Here is a 9,223-nt window from a genome sequence, read left to right as displayed (position 1 = left end):
GGGGTCCCCGCCATTCTCTCTCACAAAGCCGGTGAGGTTGCCTTCGTCCATTGCTCACTGCCGCGACGTGGGTAGTTGCCTCCTCCCGCCGCCCTCCTCTAGGTTGAGCTACGTCCCGACATCCCTCAGGTACAACTCCCTTTACAGCCGGCTTGCACCACTGCTCCAGCTGCCCACATCACTCCATGTGGATATTTCTCTACTTCTTTGCCCCGCACATACCTCTACTGGCTTCTACGTACTGTATTTGTGATGAGTTTATGTCTCATCAACTAGTCCCAGTAATCTTATTCTAATCACGCTTCTTCAATTTCTTTGCCACAGGGATGCTCATCTCGATTTTGGTGAAACTGCACAAAATGATCCGATGGTCAAAGGGTTGCAAACTTCATTTCTTAGGAAGCGCCGACGTTGCCAGCAAATTAAAGCCTGGTTAGGGTTTACGGTTCAAGGGCTAGGGACTGCATGGATCGTTTTTTTCTTTAGCTGTCTCTGTTTCAATGGCTAGGGACTGCATGAGTAGTAGTAGTACTGTACGCCTTACGCCCGCTCCCTCGCCCACGCGCGCGGTGGCTCGCAGGACGAGGAGAAAATTTTACTACTCCCTCCGTTTACTCCTCGTCCCTACTACCTTGGTTAGAGAGATTATCATATTGTTTGGAATATATATGTCCTTTAGTAGATTTCAATATGAACTACTAGTACATACTCCAAACACTGATGTATATAGACGTATTTTAGAGTGTAGATTCACTCATTTTGCTCCGTATGTAGCATAAAGTTGAGACACTTATTTTGGAACGGAGGGAGTACATATTTGCTATGATCTGTCAATCATTGAGATGCAATAGCATGCATGTTAGTCTCCTTTGTATTTGATGAAATGTTGCAACGGGCAACCTTGGACGCAAGATACATGTAACAGAAGCTGGAAGCTTCATAGCATTGTACTATCTCGCTGATAAATTACAGTACGTACTATACAAGTAGTACTATGTAAAGAGTTAGGTGTCGCACGGTGTCCAGAAAATATGGTGATAGTGTGAGGTGGGCCATGTAATCACTGAGCCTGCGTGTTTTCACTGCTCTTGCACTCCTCCGCCGTAAGAATGGAGAAAATTGTAATCTAGTAGTACCTCCTTTCGCCGAAAGCGTGGGACATCCAGCAGTCCTACCACCTCAGTAATAATGACCAATGAGCCGTCAAATCACATAGACCCAGCAGTAAGTTGGACGGACGAAGCAACCATCACTCTTGAATCCGCTTCTCCCTTCAACGCAAGCACCAGTGAGAGGTCGCGTCCACTCTGCCCGAGCATGAATGCGGCACCGATTCTTTGGAGCGGCGCTGACCGTTTTGGGCGGGAAGCACGCGCGGACAATGGAGGGGCTTTGGGTGGGCCAGGCTGGTCAGGAGCGGGCGTGGCAGCTGTTCGCCTGTCCCTACCGGACGCCCGGAAACGAGAGGATGCACCGACTCTTGCGGCTAAAATCGTACACTACACACCATCTCTCTGTAGGAGTAGGTCGATCTGTCACTCTCTCTAACACACACATGCTGTTAAACACACGCACGCACACGCACACACAGGTTCATAGAATAGGAAAATCGTGCGAGTGCGAAGCCACAGGAAGTGAGATACAAATGGAGTACGTACAAGAAGAGAAGAGGCATCTCTTAGTTGTTTGGATTAATTGTTGCGTTTAGAGACAGAAATCAGGGCTTTGATTGGAGGAATGACCGGTCAAGTTTCTCCTTCTCCTCCAATCTGCTTGCACCTTGGTCCCACTGCACCTTCTAACGTGACTTATTACACCTAGACAGAGGGAGTCGTATGAGATACGGTGGCACACTGACTTAGGTCGAATACAAGTGCCCAAAATTGTGTGCATGTTATAATAAGGATTCACTTAAAATAGTACATGAGCGAACAGAGGGATCAATTGGACAGTGTTCCCGAGCAGTAGCGAGATGTGTGAGGTAAGATACACCGCTGGCGCTTTTAATTTTTCTTATTAATTTGTTTGTTTCACCCTCTGACTGGTGGGACCCAACGTACTACGTGGAGAGAGGTAAGGTGACTAAGGCTGCATTATTTCTGCACCACTGTGGATAGTCTTACCACCAAAGCCACATGACACGATTATGATTTAAATCCCAATGACTCCCACACACACAAAAAACACGGCATGCTTGTCACACGAATGCAGGAATGTATAAAAGGTTATTTTCCTCTCGTTGAACATAACGGGAGGGTTGTGTAGCTGGTTAGCCTGTTCGCTCATCAAACTTGAGGTCTCGGGTTCGATAACTACACTTGAGCATAATTCGTGCCAGGAGGATTCTTTGACTGGTCAAAATGGATGGATACGGAGCTATACGATCTCGTAGTGACCGTATAATCACCTCATCACGTATAAGCTGCAGCCTCGGCGCTTGTTTTCTAGGGTTTGCACTCTTCACACTCTCTCCAGTATATATATACACGCTGGAGCCTCAGCGCTTGTAGTTGCTCTCTTCACACTCTCTCACCCTCTCCAGATCTAAACAAGACTTCGTTGGCCTCTCTCTCTCCCCTCACTGCTGGTCTGCTTGTAGTTGCTCTCTTCACACTCTCTCACCCTCTCCAGATCTAAACAAGACTTCGCTGGCCTCTCTCTCTCCCCTCACTGCTGGTCAAAGAGCCGTCCGCCGGGAAGGGAAGGAGGCTTAACGCTGTCGCCGTCGGCGAGGGAGGGAATCCACTACCGGCGCAGCTGTTCACTTTCACCCAGCGGCGGCGCGGGAGGGCCTCCGACCCCTTCTTCTTCGCCGCCGTACATAGTGTGGGTCGAACGGCCTCCGGTCGCCCACCGAACCACACCCCAAGAACCTTAAGGTATAATTTACTTATTCCACATGCATTGCTCTAGCTGCATGTGGGCTTTTTCCGCTTCTGCACTCGAATCTAGGTGTTGGATCAAACAGGAAAGTAGTGGGGAAAGTTGTATACCATGAATCTAGGACGTGGTTCAAAGAGGAAAGGAATGGGGGAAAGTAGTGGGAAAAGTTGTATAGCATGAATCTAGGACGTGGTTCAAAAAGGAAAGGAAGGGGGGAAATAGTGGGGAAAGTTGTATCGCATGAATCTAAGACGTGGTTCAAAGAGGACAGGAATGGGGGAAAGTAGTGGGGAAAGTTGTATAGCATAAATCTAGGACGTGGTTCACAGAGGAAAGGAAGTGGGGAAAGTACTAGTACAGACTGGCTATCCAGCACCTACGTTGGTCGAAAAGGGAAAACAATGTCAAACACAGTACGCACATCTGTAACGAACTGATCTTTTGTTTTGGGGACAAGGCTGTAGAGTTTGAGCAGGACTAGATTTGTCGCGCTCACATAGGGAAAGGTGTCTAAAGATAACAAAACTGGGACCAACACAAATATGCTCCTTGGTTGTTTGTTCTTTGTTGCAGCAGACTGTGCATCACCCCAGTACATCCATAGATGCACATGGTGATGGTGTGTCCATTGTCCCGTGCAACTCTTTAGCTGTTGTTAATCTAAGGCCCTGTTTGGTTAAAAACTCCCTAGTCCCTACCTGCTTGGTTCCAGGGACTAAACATGGACTAGAGGTTATTAAATGACATGCTAAAAGACCAGGTTACCCCTAGTAGTGAACTAATCGACACAAGGTGCGATGCGTGGCAGGGGCAACTGTTGGAAAAAGTCCCAAAAAGACTCCCTCGGGGTCTTCTTTCTTTAGTCCCAAATGCCCACTTTTAGTCCCTAAAAGTCCCTCCTGTTTGGTTTAGATGGGACTGACACGGAGTTTTTTTAGTCCCTCCACCAAAATGTCCCTGTAAACAAACACCCTCTAATAATGCCGCTGGAAAATTGATGCAATGCCACAGTTAAAAGCAAATTACATGTTTAACGAATTTTATTGTTAATATAATCTCTCTGTTAATATTAATCAATGCCACCGTTTGAGAAATGCTACTGTCTTGCTTTCTTTCCCATTTAGATAAGGTAGATGCTTCTTTTTGTTGGCTTCTGTGTCATCCACCGTTATTGACCACTAGTTGTTTCCTTTGCACCTCTGTGTAAACAGGGTTATCTACTTCACCTCGTTGCCATTGTGACCTTTTGTTGCACTGCACAAAACACTTTTGTTTTAAGAGTGTTTTGTGCAGTTCAACCAAAATGTCACACCGACAACGTTGCTTGATTGCTTGATCTTAGTGGAACTGCACAAGAGGAGATCTTACTTCCTATCCGTGTTGGCAAATTTGGTTCAGATCTTCTTCTTGTGAGTTGTTTGAATTCCGCGTCATGAGAGGTCAGTACTAGCCTTCTTTCACATGATTCTGCAGTGTGCTTTCATATGTTGTGCTACTTGTACGGTAATGTTGCTTGATTTTAGTGAACTGCACAAATGGAGACAAGACTTCCAATCTGTATGTGCACCATAATATCCCATTGAGGTAAGATAAGGGTATTTCACAACTGTTGGCCTGTATTTTGCCACTTTCGTCAGAAAATTAATGTCATTGTTTAGTGCTATACTTGTGCAACCTAATTGACATGCCAAATCTTACATTGAAGGCGAAGCTTGTCTGTTATTGAACCAAGTGATGAAGGGGAAGAACAAGCGGAAGAAAAACAAAAATCAACTCCTGGTGCTGTAATGAAGCACTGGAACTGTGATGACACAAGTAATGATATAGTTTTGCATCTTAATTTATTGCTATGGCTGGAACGAGCAATTGTTTTGCCACTGATTTGATGCCACTCTTAATGTAATACGTAATTATCTCTACTTGTGCAAACAGGGATCTTCTTTGAAGATACCATATATTTTAGTGGAACTGCACAAGAAGATGTTGGAAACATTAATCTAATCGAGGAGTATATAGTAAGCATGGCCACCACAGTAGATAGCAACAGATGGTTCCGGAGAAGTGCTTCATCTGTATGCTCTACACAATAAGCCTCCTGACAAAGGTTGGTACTCGCCCACTGATTTCATCCATATGATTGAGCTTTGTCATCTCTATTGGTGTTGTGCTACTGTTTAGATGCTGTCATCAAAAAGTGGTATTGTCCTTGAGAAGTGCTTCATCTGTGCTGTTTTAAATATTTCCTTTCCTTTTTTTCGAGCAAACAGGGATGCTAGCATTTAGTTATCCTCTTGTCTTTGCACAACAGGATCATCCTCCTCTGAAGAAGAATATGGAGTACGTGAAGTGACTAGTTCCGATTATGCCAGGATGAAGAAGCCCTGTCTATCTTCTCATCAGAAGGAGCAGTTGAAGGATGGTTACATTACCCCCCACAAGACCAAACTAACTTCAGCTCAGAAGGACTGACAAATCTCCATTTTCTTGCTGTGATGCGCGAGTACAATGTTGTTCTAGGATTCTTTCCGGTGAGTTCCATTTTTGTAAAAGTGTGCTCTACATGGACCATGTAGGTGCCTGTTTAAACTGTCAATTCATAGTACAGTTTGCTTTATACTAATCACTTTTTTTGTATTTGTGCAAACAGGGGTGCTCAGCTTGATTTCAATGGGAACTGCACAAAATGTTCATGAATACATCGAATCATTCATTTCCACTACAAGAAAGGAGGTGCCGATAAGTTCAAGGCGTTGCAACATATAAGGGCGAAATCATACAAGCTACGCGCGAATTTGGTTGATTTTGGTGGAACTGCACAAAAAGAACAGCTGGTTTATTTAGCACGAGGTGCCATGTCAATGTCCAAACTGATGGCAAACCCTGCCCATTCCACAATCGTAGGCATTTGATATTTTGGAATGGGAAAACCTTGTCAAATTTTGCTCATTGATTTTAGCAAGAAGACATGCGTTTGATATTTTCGAATGGGACGCCCTTTGCTGTCAGCAGTGTCGATCCATTTTTTCTTTATTCTTTAGTTGTAAAGTAAATATTGGCTCTGACATGTGAATCGCCGAGATGCATAATCATCGATTGTTTTGAATGTTCTCTATGACATGTGAATCGTTGTGATTGCAATGTACAGGAACGCTAAAAAGCTGCTGAAACTCTTTGTACTCCTTCTGTTCCTTTTTACTTTGCACATTATCCGGTAGCATACAACTGAAGTGCTCAAGTTCTCTAGCAAATGACTGTATCTCATGAGCTTGCTCAACCACGGAGCGCTCTTCAATCAGCCTGTAATCATAGAATTGTTCCATGATGTACAGCTCAGTGCCAGCAATCGGAGGGTAGCAGCGGTGGCCTTACTTGGACCCGAGCGGCGGCGACCTACCGTGTTCTACTCTTCCTTGTTTTCGGTGTGGCGCGGCCTCGTTGGCAGCGGGGCGGGGCCTCGGCGGAGCCGGCGATGTCCTCTGTCTCGTTGCCGGCGGGCGGCGCCTCGGCAGAGTGGGGGAAAATTACCCCCTCGTTGCCGGCAGGGTGGGGCCTCGGCGGAGCCGGCGGTGTCCTCTGCCTCATTGTTGGCGCCGCGGGGCCTCGGCGGAGCAGGGCCTCGTCGACGCCAGCGGAGCGGGGACTCGTCGGAGCCGGCATTGTCCTCTGCCTCGTCCTCGGTCTCGCGAAACAACGCCTCGGCCGCTTCATCGCCCTCTTTGTAGGCGGCCGCAGCTTCCGCCACCCGCATGCGGTACCGCCAGCGCTCGGCCCTCGCGGGCGGAGCGGTACGAGTCGAGCAGCGCCTCCTGCTCCGCCCGCTCCGCGGCGATCTGCTCCTCCGCCTGCAGGTGCTCCTGTAGGAGATGGTGGTTGTAGGAGGCGTCGGCCTGCGCCTCCCGGAACTGCTCCTCACGCTTCTGCCACACCCTGTCCATATATTGGGCACGGGCCTCGCCGATGGTCATGGTGTAATGCACCGGCGAGGATGGCGCGGAGGAGGGGGTTGGCGTCGGATCGTCGACTACCATGTTCTCCATTGGGACGTCGTCGTCCTCCGGCTGCCTTCCGGCCAGCCAGTCGGCAGCAATGGCTGCCATCTCCTTGTGGTCCGTCGTCCGCCCGTCCCGAAGAGCGTTGGAGCGCGAGGAAGCCATGGTGGGCAGTAGTGGTGTGGACAGGAGAATAGGAACGGGTGCGGATGACTGCGACTGTGGCCGGCGAAGCAGTTTATATAGCAATGGTGGGCGGCGGAGGGGCGGACGTGTGGCACCGGAATAGCCGCCTCGGCAACCGCGTATCATTAATGTGGGCGGCAGAAGGATGGACGGACGGCACTTGTGTCGTTTGAAGGCGGAGAAATCGCATGCACCAGGAAGCGGGGCGGGCGGCGCTGACCGTTTCGGGCGGAAAGCGCGCGCGGGCGAGGGAGGCGGTCTGGGTGGGCCAGGGCAGTCAGACTCGTGCTTGGCAGCGAGTCGTTCTAGCAGCTGGACATGCTGGCTCGCCAGCTACCTCGCCGAGCTGAGCGACGACAATCAGACGATGGACGTAGCTTCCGACCAGGAGCCGGCGCCACTGTCCAAGCCGGTTCATGCCGTGTTCACCATAGAGCAGGTGCGGCCGCACTTTGACGCCCTAATGGCGGAAGAGCTACCAGCGCAGGAGCACCTATGCTGCAACCTCCGTCTCCTCAACGAGCACCGGTGAACAAGCGAACGACAATGCCATCGCGGACATGTGGCCCTATGATCCTGGCTTCCCGAATGAGCAGCGGGCGCTGTATCAGACCATCCGTAGGGCCCGCGAGGCCCTCTCCGTCATCCTTCGAGTTGTTGCGCTCGCCGTGGCGCCGCCGTCTCGCGTTGTCAACATGGTCAACGGACATGAGGATGAGGAGATGACTTTACTTGGAGAGGATGACAGCAAGTGCCTCCTTATTAGTATATAAAACTATAATTTTTTTGCTTCCTCCTGGTTTCCTGACATCACGGTCCCACACCATTGTGAACCTATGTAGTCAATAAACGAGAGAATTGCACAAGAAGCGGCCGACAGCTGGGACCAAGCAGCTCGAGCAGTATTTGTGTTTTTGAGGTGTGAGCACTGCAGAGTTTTTCTTGAGCGATGTTTAGCCCAGATATTAATTTTTCTCCTCTGAACAACAATGAAAACATCGCTGCAGCTATTAACTGGGCGGGCTGTGGCCCGTCTAGCCCAGGCCAGATATCCAGCCCAGATATTAATTTTTTTCAAGCTGAAAATGGCTAGCCCAGCTATACTTTTTTTTAGGAATACCCAGGCAAGGTCAAGTTGTTATTCTCCGCCCCGCTGGGCTGCAAATCTTTCCTAGGAGGGATGCATTAGGCTTAACAAGAAAATGGGCTTTAAGAAATAATAAATGGGATGTAATTATAAAAACTGGGCAGTAACTATAAAAAATGCACCAAACACGTAATTACTTTATAAAATATTATTTTTGGATATTGAAAATTTTAATTTCATTAATTGTTGCGTGCGCAATGTTTCGTTGGATTTTTACGTAATATAAATTTATATTGAAATTGTATTTAATCTGACTAGAAATTTCGGGATAAAAATATTTTGGATCCCATCAAAATGTGGGAAATTTTATTGAATTCTGTTTTGAACGGTTGGTTGAAATGGATTGTACTTTTAACAAACTGTAAATGGGCAGTAGTAAATTCCATTAGAATTCAAAAATTGGCTGCACATTCTTACAAATCACAAATGGGCTATAAGTTCTCTGCCACACACTTGTGGCCTTACTAAGTTGACGCGTCCCCTCAAAAAAAGAGTTGACGCGTATGCAAGGCTTTGTCAACTTATAGTCAACACACGGTTCTAGCAGCAGTGGCCGTTGGATGTCCATCCAATGGATGTCGTGCTTCTTCTTCAATCTCGGATATTCTAGCTTCACCCACCCAAAAAATGATTCCTCCCCCTGACATCTGGGGCGCACCGTTTCGGAAGCTGACCTGTGGGCCTACTAAGTTGACGGGGACGGAGTGCTTTGTCAACTTAGTCAATATGAACGATTCAAGCTCCAGTGACCATACGATGTCCATCCAACAGCCGTAGTGCTTCTTCAACCTCTGGTCTTGTTGCTCCAGCCGCCCAAAGCAGCGCCGGTCGTGCCGCATGCTCCTACCTCCCGTGGCCGGTTGTGCTGCCGCGGAGGCCTCACCGCCCCCTACTGTTCCCACTGCTGGCCAGGCCATGCGGTGACGGCAGCCTCACACCGCAGCCAAACCAGTGAACCCTCGTACTCCTCTCCGCGCGGGCTTCCACTGCCGCGTCTTCCCCGGCTCCGCGTCGTCCC

Source organism: Triticum aestivum, chromosome 6D (genome assembly GCF_018294505.1).
Source record: "Triticum aestivum cultivar Chinese Spring chromosome 6D, IWGSC CS RefSeq v2.1, whole genome shotgun sequence".
Lineage (NCBI taxonomy): Eukaryota > Viridiplantae > Streptophyta > Magnoliopsida > Poales > Poaceae > Triticum > Triticum aestivum.
Note: the sequence above shows the minus strand (reverse complement) of the source record.